General features: G+C 42.3%; 1 pseudogene; it reads right to left on the minus strand.

Moving 5' to 3' along the window:
• LOC140209409 (polymeric immunoglobulin receptor-like) overlaps positions 1-14,906 on the minus strand; it is an 88,304-nt pseudogene extending 73,398 nt beyond the window's left edge.
• Between the last annotated feature and the right edge of the window lie 3,732 nt (positions 14,907-18,638).

Below are 18,638 nucleotides of genomic sequence, written 5' to 3' on the forward strand. Positions count from 1 at the left end.
AGACATCTGTTGTCGGCCCCCAACCAACACATATTCCACTCTCCCCTCCTACCCCTCCTCACAGTCCCCCACCCTGCTCTCATGACTATACCCCTTCCCCACACGAAACCACCACGGTGGGCTTCACAGCTCTACAGGTGAGAAGACAGCTGAAACGTCTCAACCCAAGCAAGGCTGCAGGACCGGATGGTGTCAGTACCAGGGTGCTCAAACCCTGTGCCCCTCAGCTATGTGGAGTACATCGCCATGTATTCAACCTGAGCCTGAGGCTCTGGAGGGTTCCTGTATTGTGAAAGATGTCCTGCCTCGTCCCTGTGCCGAAGATGCCGTGCCCCAGCAGCCTCAATGACTACAGACCAGTGGCATTGACCTCCCACATCATGACCCTGGAGAGACTTGTTCTGGAGCTGCTCCGGCCTATGCTCAGGCCACACTTAGATCCCCTGCAGTTCGCCTACCAGCCTCGACTAGGAGTTGAGGATGCCATTGTCTTCCTGCTGAACCGTGTCTACACCCACCTGGACAAGCCAGCGAGCACTGCGAGGGTCATGTTTTTTGACTTCTCCAGTGCGTTCAACACCATCCGCCCTGCTCTGCTGCGGGAGAAGCTGACAGTGATGTAGGTGGATGCTTCCCTGGTATCATGGATTCTTGATTACCTGACTGGCAGACCACAGTATGTGTGCTTGCAACACGGTGTGTCCGACAGAGTGATCAGCAGCACTGGGGCTCCACAGGGGACTGTCTTGTCTCCCTTTCTCTTCACCATTTACATCTCGGACTTCAACTACTGCACAGAGTCTTGTCATCTTCAGAAGTTTTCAGATGACTCTGCCATAGTTGGATGCATCAGCAAGGGAGATGAGGCTGAGTACAGGGCTACGGTAGGAAACTTTGTCACATGGTGTGAGCAGAATTATCTGCAGCTTAATGTGAAAAAGACTAAGGAGCTGGTGGTAGACCTGAGGAGAGCTAAGGTACCGGTGACCCCTGTTTCCATCCAGGGGGTCAGTCTGGACATGGTGGAGGATTACAAATACCTGGGAATACAAATTGACAATAAACTGGACTGGTCAAAGAACACTGAGGCTGTCTACAAGAAGGGTCAGAGCCGTCTCTATTTCCTGAGGAGACTGAGGTTTTTTAACATCTGCCGGACGATGCTGAGTTTATTCTACGAGTCTGTGGTGGCCAGTGCTATCGTGTATGCCGTTGTGTGCTGGGGCAGCAGGCTGAGGGTGGCAGTCACCAACAGAATCAACAAACTCATTCGTAAGGCCAGTGATGTTGTGGGGATGGAACTGGACTCTCTCACGGTGGTGTCTGAAAAGAGGATGCTGTCTAAGTTGCATGCCATCTTGGTCAATGTCTCTCATCCACTACATAATGTACTGGGTGGGCACAGGAGTACATTCAGCCAGAGACTCATTCCACTGAGATGCAGCACTGAGCGTCATAGGAAGTCATTCCTGCCTGTGGCCATCAAACTTTACAACTCCTCCCCTGGAGGGTCAGACATCCTGAGCCAATAGGCTGGTCCTGGACTTATTTCATAATTTACTGGCATAACTTACATATTACTATTTAACTATTTATGGTTGCATTACTATTTATTATTTATGGAGCAACTGTAACGAAAACAATTTCCCCCCGGATTAATAAAGTATGACTATGACTATGACTATGTCTGTCAGTACTTCCAGTTGAACTTTGCCTCTTTATGTGTTTTGCCACCAGCTGTCAGTCTGTGGTTTTGTATTGCCATGTGCTCTTGTTTGTGTTCATGCCCATATTCTCCTGTCCCTGCTCCTGCTCTACTCCGGCCCCTGTATTACTGAGTACTCTGTCTTAGACCAGTTTCTCGTTATTACCTGTTTTGCTGCCACTTTTGTCTCATTGTGTTCCACCTATCATCTGCCTCTCTGTTTATTCTCAGTGTGTTTTAGCCCTCCATTTTTACCTGTTTGTTGCCAGATTCTGCCAGTGAATTTTCCTGAGCCTTTCCAGCATTTGTATCTGTACTCTGTCCGTCAGAATATCGACTCTGCCTGTTTCCCAGTTCTGGTTTTTGGATTTCTCTGGATGTGTTGATCTCTGCCTGAACTTTGACACCGACTTCGTTTGCACCTCAGGATTTGTTACTCAATTAATATCACTGTGTGCACAGTGCTGGGTCTGCGATTGGATCCCTGCTCCAGTGCCCTGACAAGCTCAGAGGAGAATGGCCAGACTGGTTCAAACTGACAGAAATACAAATAACCACATTTTATGACAGTGGTGTGCAGAAGAGCATCTGGACACACAACACATCAAACCTTGAAAAGAATCTGCCATAACAGCAGAAGACCATACAGATAAACTCAGTGGCCACTTTGTTAGGCATAGGAGGTTCCTGATGAAGTGGCCATTGAGTGTTTAGAGACACAACTTGTGAGATATCCATCACATGTTTGGAAGCTTTCAGGAGAGAATGAAATTGTAACTGGGTTCAGTGACCTGCTGTATAGAGGGAAACTTTTGACACTGATATTAATGCAGAGATTTTGAGGGATGGACAGGGTCTGGACAAAGATCTTGTAATCTGTGCAGAGGCTGAACAGGAGGAGGAGGAGATTACTGTTCTTCAGACACATCCACGAGATGGGTATTTCTCCATTCAACAAGCTTCACCCTGGGATCAGCACATCGTCACTCCCCAGGACATCTAATGCTCTGACCCTTCCCAGAGGAAACATGGATGACACATTTATTTTACTGAAGGCACAAATCACTGAGAAACCTACCATCAGATACTTGTAAATATACATCAAACATCAGATCGGGACCTGGTGTTGTAATTACACAGCTGTACCATCCTGTATCTCCAGAGCGAAGATTCTCCATAGTAACAGTAAATATTCTCTGTTCTGGGTTATCTGTGATTGACACTCGTCCACTCCGTCCATGTTGCCCATTTGTTTCCACTAAAACTGAACATTGGCGAGTCCATCCATGGCACCAATACTTTGTGTGTGAGCGGTACTTTGCTTCATAGTGACAATCGATTGTGATCGCTCTTCCCACAACTCCTCTTACAGGTTTCTCTGCCCACAATGCACCTGAAACTGAAGGAGGCATTTTCAGATTTGAGAGGAAAGGAACAACTTAATATTTCCCATGAAACCACAGCCAATGGTTTTGGTGTGAAGTGCAGTCAGTGCTGTTACTGTGTCAGCTGTGTCAGTGCTCTCTCCCCTGTGTCAGTACATTGTGGGTTCACTTCCCACTCCAGAGTCCTGAGCAGAAACCCAGGGCTGATCTTCCAGTGCGGTACTGAGGGAGAGCCGCAATATTGAATTATAAATTACAACAGATCATGCTGGACCTCCAAGTGTCCACAAAGATCCCAGGTAATTTATTTGGGATAGATAGAGCTACTGTACATGGAGATTTGTGTGTGTATGTTTCTTGTGTTCCAGGGTTGAATCGGGGGTCAGTGGGATCATTTGAGATTATGTTTCAATTCTCTCCATAATGACAATGTCCTGACTTCCTCCGCACTTACAGACAAGTTTATAAACTGCAGTAAGAAACTCCTCATGATGTCTGAAACTGAGCCCTCTGGCTCTGATGGAAATTTTATATTCTGTACCTGTCAGGTATTTCTCTGTGTAGTTAGAAGGTGCTGCAACAGTGGTCATTACCACTTTGGTGTCCAGAAATCCAGGTGTGATTTCATTTCCTTTAGGGACTTATTTAGTGTTTATATCTAATTTCTGGAATTAAAAACCACATATCCATAATGACAATGATCAACTACCAGATTGTCAAAATCCCATCTGGATCAGAAAGGCCTTTAGGGACAGAAATCTCTCATCCCTCCCCACCCAGGTTATCTTTGACTCCACATCTAGAAATATTCTTTACTAAACGCCCCACTGAAATGGCCCAGGAAAGACACTGATAACAGGAGAATAACATCAATTTTCATAGTGATCCCAACAGAGTGAGATCAGATTCCAGTTGACATGATATTCCCGTTTAACAGCCTCTAGATTCCATCAGCTGGACATATTCTTCCCTCACCTGACTCCACACTATTCCCCTTTTCTTCTTGTCTGCTTCCACCTCTCACCAATCTCCAAAGTCTACCCCTTTTCCTTCCCTTTCCATTTGCCTGTCGTGCTTCACCCCTCCTAAGTCCCCGACGACCTAGTAGACCCAGTCTTACACCTCCCCTCTCATATTTCGACCATCTCCCTCTCCACTCACACTTGAGTGTCACAGACCAAATTGTAGGCGATTCCCTTCCCCTAACAGAAGCTGCTGAGTTCCCCCAGGAGTGCACTCTGAACTCCAATTTCTGATATCTTTAGTGTCTACAGATATTCAAGTACTGTTCCGCGAATGGTGTATGACCCCCCAAACCAACACTGCTTATGCAAACGTCCAGCACAATTTGTCACTTACCAGGTAGGGAAACAATCAGGAGAATTGAAGCCCACATTGTTTTATTCACAGAGACGCAGCCAGGACCTGTCTGTCCTCAGAGAGAAGTAATTGTGAAATAAAAATGAGGAAGAAGGCAGCAGGAAGTTGGATCAAAAAACCAAGGGTGACACAGATGGTGTGTGGTACATGACAATCTGGAAAGCATTTCGGTATATTTAGCAAGAGAGAAGTACTTATACAATTCTGAAAGACTGAACGAAATGGTGAGAAGAGTTGAAGTATTGGACACAAGCAACAGTAGATGTTCTAATCTGAACGCACGGTAAATGGCTGGAGGTGTCCTGAAACAGGGGATTCATCTGAAATATTGACCACTCTACCTTCTCAGACCTCACATGACTCCCAAAGCTCCCCCAGAAGTTTTATTTTTTGCTTGACTTAAAATACTCACTGGAGTTTAGAAGAAAGACGGAATCTCATAGAAACCTATTGAATATTGAAAGGCCTTGTGTGAGTGGATGTGGAGAGAATATTTCCTGCAGTAAGTGAGTCTACAAACAGATGACACAGCCTCAGAGTACATGAGGTTGATAGATTCTTGATTTGTAAAGGCGTTAAAGGTTACAGGGTAAGGCAGGAGAATGGGGTTGAGAAGGTCAAATTCTGCTCCAACGCCTTTGGGGCTTATGGGCTTCTAATACAGGCACCAATCTTGTGAATCTCTTCTGCAGCATGAATTCTTGAATGCTCATTGCTCATTCAATGCCAGAAGCCTTCCTTAACAACTACTTTACCATCTCCCTCTGTTCCAAATCTCGGGGAGTTATGGACTTGCACTCCAAGATTTGTACATCTTTCTGGACCTGCCCTGATGGTAATTCAATCAAACACAACACATGAGGAAGAAATGACATGAGTTCTGATGAAGCGCCTCAGCCTGAAAGGTTGATTGTTTACTCTTTTCTATAGATTCTGCCTGGTCATCAGAGTTCCACCAGCTTTTTCCCTGTGTTGCCATAATTTTTGGGAACTTGCTACTGAGGAGGGAGCAAAGTGGGAAATAAGTGAGATGTAGAAGGGGCTTTTCCTGCAAACTCTGATTACATACTTGGCTTCATTCTTTCTTCTCTTTGAGCCTTGAAAGCTCATCTCCTCTGAATTCTATTCCATCTGTCAGTGCAATTTCAAGACCTCTGATGGGATTCCACTTTGCTTCAGTTAGATTTGAGAGGAAACCTTCAGAATGGATTTACACATTCACGATGGTGTGAAATCCACATCAGATCCATTCTTAAAGCAAATCAACTCCATTTGACAGTAAATGATCTGTGTGAGTAGACAACCCCTGTAGTTTCTATTTCCCACAGAATAATAGAGCACAGTAAATGGCAGTTCACACTTGTCAAAGGAGAGAACATTTCTATCTTTCCTATCCCACTCCCATAGTCTCCCTGACACCTGAAACTGCACACCTTTGCTCACCTTCTCAGTGGCTAGCTTCCCAGCATCTTTGTTCACCTTGTTAGTTCTCTCAATGTTACTCTATCCAGATTCATACTGTGCGATTCCCTGGGGCAGCTGAAGTCTGAGTAGTGCTTCAGTATCGGGGATAACAATTCTCACCAGTCACACGTATTGGAGAAGTAATACAGAATCAGGATCAAAATCAGGTTTCATATCACTGGCATACTGTATGCTGCAAAATTAGCTGTAGATGTGTGGGCACGTGGCGAAGTGGTTAAGGCATTGGACTAGCAACCTGAAGGTCATGAGTTTGAGCCCCAGCCGAGGGAACGTGCTGTGTCCTTGACCAAGGCACTTAATCACACATTGCTCTGTGACAACACTGGTGCCAAGCTGTATGGGTCCTAACGCCCTTCCCTTGGACAACATTGGTGTCGCGGAGAGGGGAGACTTGCAGCATTAGCAACTGCTGCTCTTCCATACAACCTTGCCCAGGCCTGCGCCCTGGAGAGTGAAGACTTTCCAGGCACAGATCCTTGGTCTCGCAAGACTAACGGATGCCTTTACTTTTAGCTGCAGATGTATGAAACCCTGACTATCTATTCATTTCCATTGATGCTGCTTGAGCTGCTGAGTTCCTCCAGCATTTTGTGTGTGTTGCTTTTGATTTCATTGTGGTGTGAGGGTCGTGGTGATGCAAGAATGTGGCTGATTTATATTTTCCTGAATTTTACTTACTGACTTTGCAATTGTTTATAAACACTCAATTTCGTATTGATAAGTAGATAAATGATAAATAAATTCTGTATACACGGAGAGCTTTTGTTACTTTGGGTTTGTTTGAGATGTAACTGTACAGTATATTAGCCTTGAATGTGTATCTGCTTAAATTCTGTATATTGTTACTATGAGTGCTGACTCTATTCCATCAGTCACTGCTGTCATTGTGTAATGTTCGCCCTTAGCAAAGGATGTGGTTAGAACTTCTGTCTTCTTTATTTGTCTTACCAAACAGAATTTATGGAAGTACCAATAGATGCTACACATTGAGAGATCATTGCTGTCACCATGTTCAGATATGGCCCATGTGAGGATTGAGAGACAGTGAAGTGGATTTATAGTTCACAGACTTTTAAGTGAACAGAGATAGAGGAATAAATCAATAAACGCTAAGCCAAACAGGGCTGTTAACTAAAACTCTCAAAAGGAAATGAAGACAGCACTACGCTGAAAGGAATAACTATGTATAAAATGAATACCGCTAGTCTTCAGAGTCAGTTGGCTCAACAGTCCAATTTCTCTGGCTATGCTGAATGCACGCAGGCAATAAAACATTGCTGTCTATAGAAGACCATTCCACAAATTTACTGCTCTTTGGCTAAAAAAAAATTCTTCCTTACTTCTGTTCTAAAGGGTCACCCCTCAATTTTGAGGCTGTGCCCTCTAGTTCTGGAACACAGAACATAGAACAGCACAGCACATTTCAGGCCCTTTGGCCCACAGTTTTGTTCCAATCTATAGTCCATGATGAACCTAATCCTTCCATCCTGCAAAGCCTGTAACAGTCTGTTTCCATACATAAATGTACGTGCCTATCTAAGAGCCTCTAAATGTCCATATTGTATCAGCCTCTACCTCCATGCCAGCAGTGCGTCCCAGGAACTCATCAATCTATGTAAAAAAAACTTACCTCTTACATCTCCCCTAAACTTTCCCCCCACTCACCTTAAATGAATGTCCTCTGAATTGGTCATTGTCACCATGAGAAAGAAGTGCTGGCTGTCCACTCAATCTATGCCTTATACACCTCTTCTACATCACTCCACCAAGTTACCTCTCACCCTCCTTTGCTCCAAAGAGAAAATCCCTGGCTCGCTCAACACTTACTGTTTCCTCAAAAGTCATGTTTTCTGATCCAGGCAGCATTTTGGTAAACCTCCTCTGCACCCTCTCTACAGCTTTGGCAAGCTTCCAACAATGAGGCAATCAGAACTGAACTAAATTCTCCAAGTGTGATTGAAACAGAGTTTTATGGAGTTGTAACATTAGCTTGTGGCTCTTGAACTCAATCTCTCGACTAGTGAGGTCCAGCACATCATACACATGCTTTAACACCTTTTCAACTTGTGCAGCAACTGTGAGGAATCTACAGACTCTGAGACTAATATGCTTCTGTACCTCAATATTGCTACGATTAACCAGCCTTCAAGTTCGATCCTCCAAATTTATCACTTCACATTTTTCTGAGTTAAACTTCATCAATCACTTCTCCACCCAGCACGCCATCCTGTCTTAACCCTGTTGTAACTTACAACAAGGCTCTGTACCATCCACAGCACCGATAATATTTGCGTCACATGCAAACTTATGTACATATGGAACTGCGCAGAAGTTGCTTTCAAAGAAAAAGATCTGTGAAGTTTTGAAATACCAAATATTTACTATAAAGAGCAGTAAATAGTAAAAAAAAATAAATCAAATCAATATTTGGTGTGATGATCCTTTCTCTTTAAAACTGCATCAATTCTGTCAGACAAAGAAAGCCAAGGTGCTTTCAAAGAAAATGAACTGTGAAGTTTTGAAATACCAAATATTTACTATAAAGAGCAGTAAATAGTAAAAAAAATAAATCAAATCAATATTTGGTGTGATGATCCTTTCTCTTTAAAACTGCATCAATTCTGTCAGACAAAGAAAGCCAAGGTGCTTTCAAAGAAAATGAACTGTGAAGTTTTGAAATACCAAATATTTACTATAAAGAGCAGTAAATAGTAAAAAAAAATAAATCAAATCAATATTTGGTGTGATGATCCTTTCTCTTTAAAACTGCATCAATTCTCTCAGATACACTGTTGTGCCGTTTTATAAGAAATTGTCTGGTAGGTTGCCATAGTTCTTCTCCAGACTTTGGCTGCCACACTTGCTTCTGATTCTCCAGGTAATCCCAGACAGCCTCAGTGATGTTGAGATCATGGCTCTGTGGAGGCCATACCATCTGAAACCATATAAAAACTCTTGTGTGCCTAAATCTGTACACTGGAGTTTTTAAGTAATATTACGAAGCTTGTTCATACGTAGAAGTGTCCATCAGTCAGGAATTCATAACCCGGGAATGAACTGCATGGTCTTTTATCCTACACATCACTCCTCCCACCAGATCTGCTTTGTAAACTGACACTCTTCCACTTTTAACCCAGATCTGAGCAGAGTTACTGACGTAAAACCTAATGAAGTGGCCACTGAGTTTTTAAAGGCCGAAACCTGTGAGATATCCATCACCTCTTTGGTGGCTTTCAGGAAGAAATGAAATTGTGACTGGGTTCAGTGACTTGCAGAAGCATTTGGCACTGAATTTGGAAAAAGTTCTGGTAATCTACGCTGAGGCTGAGTAAGAGGAGAAGGAGTTTGATGTTCTTCAGGCATATCAACGAGATGGGCATTTCTACATTCAGCAAACTTAACCCAGAGACAAGCATGTCATCACTCCCGGGACATCTAATGCATGGACCTTTCTCAGAGGAGACATGGATGAGACAGAAATCTCTCATCCCTACCCGCCAAGGTTTACCTTTGACTCCAGATCTCATAATATTCTTTCTTAATTGCACACTGAAATGGCCCAGGAAAGACACTGATTTCAAGACAATAACATCGAATATCACAGTGATCCCTGCAGTGTGAGATCAGATTCCAGCAATGGGAGACCTGATGATTCTGCTTAACAGCCTCCAGGAGATATCTCCAGCTGGACATATTCTCTCCACCCCCCCCCCACCCCCCCAGCTGGCTCCACTCTATTACCCTTTTCGTGTTGTCTTCTTCCATCAGTCACCAAGCTCCAAACTCCAATACTTTTCCTCCCCATTCCATCTGCTTGCCATGCTTCACCCATCCTCAGTTTCCAACCACCAAGAGAATTCAGTCTCAGACCTCTCTTTCTCCTATTTACATTCTCTCACTCTCCACTCTGACTTCATGCAGATTCTTGACCCAAAACCTGGTCTAGTCCCTCCACACTGACAGACATTTCTTGGCACATTGACTTCCTCCGGAAGTCTGCTCTAAAATCCAGATTCCAACATCTTCACTGTCTACACTTACTCAAGCACTGCTCTGTAAACTATGCATGACCCCAAACCAACACTGCTTACACAGAAGTCTAGTGTTGTTTGTCACTCACAGGTCAGGAAACCAATCAGAAGAATCAAAGTCCATAACATTTTATCGACAGAGACCCAGCCAGGACCTGTCTGTTCTCAGAAATCAATGACTAAAATTAAAATGAGGAAGAAGGCAGCAGGATGTTTGGTCAAAAAACAACAGTGACCCAGGTGGTTTGTGGTACGTGACTATCTGAAAGGCTTTTAGTTATATTTAGCAAGACAGGAACATTTAAACAATTCCCAAAGTCTAAATGAAGTGGTGAGAAGTGTTAAAGTATTGGACACAAGCACCATTAAATGTGCAAATCTGAAGGAAAAATAAACAGCTGGAGGTGTTCTGATTAATCTGAAATGTTGACCACTCTGTCTCCGCAGATCCCGCCTGACTCCTGAAGGCAGGAGAATGGGGTTGAGAGAGAAAATAAATCAGCCAGGGGAGTGATGGACTTACACTCCAAGATTTGGACATCGTTCTGGATCTGCCTTGGAGATAATTCAAACAAACATGTTCTGGGGAACTTGCTGCTGAGAAAGGAGCAAAGTAGGAAAGAGCTGTCATGCAGAAGGGCTTTTCATGCAAAGTAACCATGCAGTACATCCATTCATTTCCATAGATTCTGCCAGGCCTTCTGAATTCCTCCAGCATTTTGTGTTGTTGCTTTTGGTTTTATTATAGTCGAGGGTTAAGGTGATCCAAGAATGTACATTGTACAGTATGAGTGCTGACAGTCTGTACATTGTACAGTATGTGTGCTGATTCCATTGCATCAGTCACTGTTGTCATCTGTGTAATGTTCACCCTCAGTGAAGGATGTGGTCAGAACTTCCGTATTCTTTACTTGTCTTACCAGAAAGAATATAGAGAAGTGTCAATGGTTGCTACACACTGACAGCTTGTTCTGGTCTCTTCCGATATTGCCCCATCACTTCTTGGAAAACGTCTCAACAGCCATGGTTCAATATGCTGATGAGAACAAATGCAGAGATACAAAAAATCTTCAGCAAAGCATTTTGTTTGAGCAACTATATCACTGACCAACAATAACAATTTGGCTATTTTACCATTGTGTTTAAATCTAATAATGGTTGTATGCACACTTTTAAATACAATGGTGGGATTATAAAACATTTACAACTCTGAAGTTGAAAAGTTATCCAAGAACTACAGCTTTGTAAGTTATTGGTCCGACTGCACTTGAGAATATGGTGAACAGTATTGGGCCCCTTATCTTCGAAAGGGTGTGCTGTAATTGGAAAGGTGTCCAGAGGAGGTTCCCCAGAACGATCCCAGCGGTGAGAGGGTTAATGTATGAGGAGCGTTTGATGGCTATGGACCTGTACTCACTGGAGTTTAGAAGAATGGTGGGTGTGGTGGGGGTGGGCGGGGTTCTCAATAAAATCTCTTGTATTGTGAAGGGCCAAGAAGCTAGATGGAGTGTATGTGGAGAGGATGTTTCCTATGGTGGGTGAGTCCCAGATGAGAAGGTGCTGTTCCTTCAGAATTCATTTGACAGACTGCAGTGGAGGACAAATCATTAGATATATTGAAAGTGGAGGTTGATATGTTTTTGATTTGTAAAGGTGTTAAAGGTTATGGGGAGAATAAGGTTGAGGGGGATAATAATTCAGCCATAATAGAATGAGGAACAGACTCAATGGGCTGAATGGACTCAGTTTTAACAGGTCCAGATTCACAAGTGGGATCACTGCATCTGGAATTATCTCCGGCTCATCAACATCCATCAGATAACCCTGAGCTGAAGATGTAATGAGCTCCAAACAGACTCTGGTGTTACTGCTTCACGTCCTCACAGAGTATGTAAACGATATTATGTGATATTCCTCAGTGTCAGTGAGGCGTTTCAAGGTTCAAAATTCAAATTAAATTTATTACCAAATATGTGCTTGTCACCATTTATGATCCTGATTAGAAAGGACGTACAACAAACCAAAATTAATGGGAAGATAGAGGATTGGAAAGCTTTTAAAAACTTACAGAGAACAACTAAAAAATCATTAGAAGGGAAAAGATGAAATATGAGAGCAAGCTAGACATCGGACCGCTAGAAAATGAGGCAGGAGAAATAATAACGGGACATGGAGATGGCTGATGAAATAAATAAGTATTTAGCATCAGTCTCCACTGTGGAAAACACTGGCAGAATGCCTGATTTTGTAGTGCATGAAGGAAGAGAAGTTGGTGCAGGTACTATTACAAGAGAGAATGTGCTCAAAAAGCTGAAAGACCAAAAGGTACATAAGTCTTCCAGACTAAATGAACTACACTCTAGGTTCTGAAGGAGGTAGTGTTAGAGATTGTAGTGGCATTAGAAATGATCTTTCAAAAATCTTTGGACTCTGGCATGGTGCCAGAAGACTCGAAAATGACAAATGTCACTCCACTCTTTAAGAACGGAGAAAGTCAACAGAAAGGAAATTACAGACCAGTTAGCCTGACCTCAGTGTTTGGGAAGATGTTAGAGTGAATTGTTAAGGATGAGGTGATGGAGTACTTGGTGACACATGACAAGATAGGACAAAGTCAGCATGGTTTCCTTCAGGGAAAATCTTGACTGGCGAACCTGTTGGAATTCTTTGAGGAGATTACATGTAGGATAGATAAAGAGGATGCAGTGGATTTTCAGAAGGCCTTTAATAAGGTGCCACACATGAGGCTGCTTACCAAGTTAAGAGCCCATGGTATTACAGGAAAGTTACTGGAATGGTATTGGAAGCGGGCAGCGAGTGGGAATAAAAGGATCCTTGTCTGGTTGGCTGCCAGTGACTAGTGGTGTTCCGCAGGGGTTGGTTTTGGGACCACTTCTTTCTAGGCTTTATATAAATGATTTAGATGATAGAATCATTTGTTGCCAAGTTTGCAGATGATACAAAGATTGGTGGAGGGGCAGGTGGTGTTGAGGAAATAGGTAGGATGCAGAAGGACTTAGACAGATTGGGAGAAAGGGCAAGAAAGTGGCAATTGAAATACAATGTTGGAAAATGCATGGTCATGCACTTTGGTGATACAAGTAAATGTGCAGTCTGACGATGTTTCCCATGGTGGGAGACTCTAGGACAACTGGGCACAGCCTCAGGTTAGAGGGTCCCCTTTCAAAACAGGGATGTGGAGAAATTTCTTTAGCCGAAGGGTGGTGCATTTGTGGAATCTGTCGCCACATGCAGCTGTGGAGGTCAGGTTGTTGGGTGTATTTAAGGAAGAGATTGATAGGTTCTTGATTGGACATGGCATCAAATGTTACAGGGAAAACTGTGTTGAGGAAGAGAAAAAATAAGGATCAGCTATGATTGAATGGGGGAGCAGACTCGATGGGCCAGATGGCCTTATTCTTTACCTATATTTTATGCATTATAATGATGATAATGCAGTTCACTTTCTCTCATTTTCAAGACCCTTTATTGTACATTCATGGGTTACAGTCAGTTCTGAGAAAATTCACACCTTCCATTTGCAGATTCACACCCTGATGAGCAATGCAAGCTGCAATATTTGCAGCTCACTCATTTTATTCAGCACCCAAGTTTACTCCCATTGTTTGTTCTCTTTTAAGATCTTTGTATAGTGACTGGAAATATTCATCATGTGTCTCTTTCTCCCTCCATTTCCACAAAATGTGTCATAAAAACTCAGCAATCATGCACCTTATCAAATTTGAAAGTACATTCGCTAAATTTGTTATCAAAGTTTGTATATGTCACCATATCCTACCTTGAGATTCATTTTCTTGCAGTAGATCAAAGAAATACAATAGATCAAATACTGATCAAGTAATGGAGACAGGGTTCATACCTGAGAGTGGTCCGAGAGTGAGAAACAACCCGAAGTTTGGACAATTTAAGGGCTGGGTCAGAAGAAGAGGTCAGAGTGTCGGGGCTGGAAGCGAGGCGAGGGCAAGTCTGCAGTGATGCTTGGCTTTGTGATTAGGGTCTTGCACCATTTACTCGGCTTTGGGATGAACTGTGGCAGTTACCTGCTCCGGCTGCATTAATGTCTGGCTTTGTGTCGTTCGTAAGCCTCTGGTCTGAATGCTATTTGCTTGCTTTTTTTTCTTTGTGAGATATGTTCTGTGCATTGGGTGTTTGATGGTCTTGTTTTTGGTGGTTTCTTTGTTTTGTGGCTGCCGGTAAGGTGACGAATCTCAAGGTTGTATAGCGTATATATGTCTCGATAATAAATGTATATTTTTACATTGAATTTGCATATGGTTACTATTAGAATATCCCTGATCTCTCGGGCATTTGTTCCTTTCAGCAGACCTTCAGGAGCAATGCATGTAGTCCAGGAGTGCTGTTCCCCTTTTTTGAAGATCTCGACTGGGATCCCATCAAGACGAATGGCTTCATTGCTTTTCAGGCTTCTGATGGCATCGTGCACCTCTTTCCTACTGGAAGGTTCCCCCATGTCTTCTTTCTCAGATCTCTGGAGGATTTGCTTAGTAATTTCTGGTTCAGCAGTACTGTCGCAGTTCAGAAGTTCTCTCTCCATTAGTCATTGATATCCTTCCATTGTTTTAGCAATTTCTATCCATCCTTCGAGCGCAGGGGTTTTAATCTGCAGTAACTTAGTCTATAGACTGCTTTGGTGGCAATAAAGATGCCTCTCGTTTCACTAGAGTCTGACAGCCTCAGGATTTCCAGGGCTTCCTCAGTCCACCAAAAATTCTTTCACTCCCTCACCTTGTGCTGGACATTTGCTTTCGAGTAAGCTTCTCCTTTTGTCTTGCTGCCAATGTCATTCTGCTTGGCACAAAAGGCTTTCCTTTTCTTGGAGATAAGTTGCTCTATCTCTATGTTGTTATCAACAACTGAATCCCGATGTTTTCTGGACATCTCCCAAGGATATTTTTGCAGATATTGAGGATGCTGGATTTAGTCTTGGCCTAATCTACTTCTTATGAAACCTAATCTTTTTCATGAGTCCGAAGGACATCAGAATTTTTCATGAGTCTGATGATGACCATGGTACGAAAAACAGTTGAGCTCAGAACATTGGTCAACAACTGGAATAATGTTTTTGCAGCCATTAGTGAGACTGGGGTAGGACTGTCAACTCAATATTCTGGAGTTCCATTGTTTCAGACCCTTCAGAGCAGGAGGGATTAAAGGAGGAGGTGTGGCATTACATGTCAAGGAAAATGTCACAGCAGTCCTAACAAAGTCCAAACGAGAGATGATGCGGTATTTGATCTGCTGTTAGGGAATGATGCAGGGCAGTGGATAACAATAGATGTAGGGGAATACTTTGCATCTGGTGATAACAATGCCATTGGTTTCAAAGTAAATATACAAAGAAATAGGTCTGGTATGCAGATTGAGTTTCTGAATCAGAGAAAGGTCATTTTTGTTGGTATCAGAGAGGATCTGGCAAGTGTGGATTGGGGCAGAGTGTTTTCTGGGAAAGGAGACTTGATAAGAGGGAGGCCTTCAAAAGTGAAATTCTGAGAATACAAAGATTGTATGTGACTGTCAGATTAAAAGGTATAGATAACAGGCCTACAGAACCTTGGTTTTCCAGAGATATTGAAGCCATGGTTAAGTAAAAAAAGGCTGTGCTTAGCAGGTAGAGGGAGGTAGGAAAGATAAGAAATGAAAGCGAGTACTTAAGAAAGAAATCAAGAGGGCTAAATAAAGGCACAACTGACAAGATGAAGGAGAAGCCTAAGGTATTCTGCAGATATTGTTACATACCTCGAGAGCTTGTGATTTATTTTTTTGTGAGAATGATGTAATGGTCTTTAGGAGGTCACCTGATGTAATTTTCCTGCCGATGTGAGGTCACGTGATGACATGTGCACCACGGATATATAAGGGAAGACCTCAGATGACGCAGTTAGTTTTTTAGTTTTTAGTTTTCCAGCTGGAATGTTAATGTGTCTCCGTTTCTGTTGCGTATTTGTTTTTATGATGCAGTCTCATTTTTAAAACGGAGTGTTACGTTCTGTTGCAAAGTACAACAGTGCTGGACTGGAAATTTTTGCTAGATGTGTTGATGTACCTTATTCCAGCAGTAGTACGGGAGAGTGAAGACTTTATCGAAGTACAGGTCCCGAAGGATTGAGAGAAGTCGGCATCGTTCGGCTGTTTAACAAAGGATCGACCTTATTGAGTCTTTGTTGAAGGAGTAGCGACCTGCATCGAAGATAACTCTTGCCAAAAGAGAAAAGAGTTCATGCAAGGTGCTCTCTAGAATTTAAGGTCAGTTGTTTTAAATTGTTTATTTCCTGCATTGTGAATCCTTTGGACAGAACCAACAGGAAAGTCGCGTCTATGAAGAAATCCTTCTCCAGAGAACTCTCTCCCAATTGAACGTATAAATCTGTTGGACTTTCAAATTTACCGTTTTAAGAACTATACCTGACTTTACCGCTTTAAGAACTGTTTTCACATTTGACACTTTAAGAACCAGTGGCGAGTGCGGTTAAATTACAGTTAAGGTTTTTGTTTGTTTTTTTCTATTGTTTATCTGTGTTTAATAAATGTTTGGTTGTTTTTATATAACCTGTCTTGATTTGATATTCATTGTTGCTGGTTACGTAACAATATGATAAGAACAAAATGATTGCAAGGGACAAAATCAGTTCTCTGGATGATCAGAATGGTACACCCATGCATGGAGGCAGATGAAATGGGGGGGGGGGGATCTCAGATGCATTTTTTCCCTCAGCATTTACTCAGGAGACAGGCGCAGAGCTTATAGCAGTCACACAAATTGGCATCAATGTCATTGACTCTGTACAAATTACAAAGGAGGAGGTGGTTGCTGTCTTGAAGTAAATTAGGGTGGACAAATCCCCAGGGTCTGAGAAAGTGTTCCCTCAGACCCTGCCAGAAGCAAGTGCAGAAATTGCTGGGTCCCTTGCAGAGATAATTAAGTCTTCCTTAGCAATAGGTGAGGTCCCAGAGGATTTGAGGATAGCCAATGTTGTTAGGATATTTAAAAAATGCTCTAAAAATAATCCAAGAAATTATAGGTCAATGATCCTGACATCAATAGTGGGAAAGTAATTAGAAGATATGCTAAAGAGCTAGAAGCATGAGTATTTGGATAGATATGGACTGATTAGATTTAGTTAGCATGGCCTTGTGCATGGTAGGTCATGTCTAACCAATCTTATCGAATTTTGCTAGGAAGTTACCAGGAAAATGGATGAAGGCAAGGCAGTCGATGTTGCTACATGGACTTTAGCAAAGCATTTGACAAGGTCCCACATGGGAAGTTCATCAAGAAGATTCATTCCATCAGCATTCAAGATGAGGTAGTAAATTGTATCAGTCCTTGGCTTTGGGGGAGAAGCCAGGGAGTGGCAGTAGATGGTTGCATCTCCGACTGAAGGTCCGTGACTATTGGAACGGCATAGTATCAGTGCTGGGTGGTTGATGTTCGTCATTTATGTCAAAAATCTGGATGACAGTGTGGTTCACTGGATCAGCAAATTTGCGGATGACACCAAGATTGGGGGGGGGGGCGGGTAGTGGATACCTAGGAAGACTATAATGGCTTGTAGCAGGTTCTGAACCAGCTGGATAAATAGGTTGAAAAATGGAAGATGGAATTTAATGCAGACAAGTGAGAGGTGTTGCGCTTCAGTAGGACCAACCAGAGTAGGTCTTACACAGTGAACGGTAGAGCACTGAGGAGTGTGGTAGAACAAAATGATCTGAGAGTAAAGGTCTATAATTAATTGAAAATGCCATCACAGTTTGATAGGGTCATAATAAAGCTTTCGGCACATTGGCCATTATAAGTTAAAGAAAAATCAAAATATTGAGTACAGGAGATGGGATGTTATGTTGAAGTTGTATAAGAAATTGGTAAGGCCTAATTTGGAGTATTGTGTGCTCGTGATGATGAGATTGTGCTCAGCACATTTGATGAATTGTTGTCCATTTGATATTATTCAGTACCTGATATTACTTTCCATTGGTCAGTGTCCTTTGTACAGTAACAGCAAATGTGCTCAAAGTGAATAACATTGAGGTATTTCTCTGAGTAATAATATTCCTGAATATAAAAGGAAAAATATGTATCTATCTGAAATGAATTCTGTAATTGATAGAAATATTCAACAGGTCAGCCAGTACAAGGAGAATAACAAAGCTAATAATTTGGGTCAACATTTTTCAATAAAATCATTCCATTGGGATGTCTTGATCTGGAGATTATTTGATTCCTTCTCCAAAAAATTTCCAGCTATTGACACCTTAAGGAGAATCTAGGGCCCTGAACTCATGAATAAAGTAATATTCTAAACAGAAGGAATGGATGAATTTTTCATTGAAAACTGAACTTTATGAAGAGCTTTCATTAATATGTTTATAATTGTTTATTGAAATAACCAACTGTGAAGATAATAATTTGAATCTAACTGAACAGATTTTAACATGAAAAAGGATCTACTGTTTTCCTGGTGTATATGACAAATAAACTTTAATCGGGCTTCAAGCGGGCACACGTATTGATTATAACCAACGCTTTGATGACAAAATCTGTCATCTTCTTCAGAGATGTTGGTTAGAATCAATTCCAGTACCTGAACGGGAGCCCGAAAAGAGATGTCAACA

This window comes from Mobula birostris, chromosome 14 (assembly GCF_030028105.1).
Source record: "Mobula birostris isolate sMobBir1 chromosome 14, sMobBir1.hap1, whole genome shotgun sequence".
In the NCBI taxonomy this organism is placed as follows: domain Eukaryota; kingdom Metazoa; phylum Chordata; class Chondrichthyes; order Myliobatiformes; family Myliobatidae; genus Mobula; species Mobula birostris.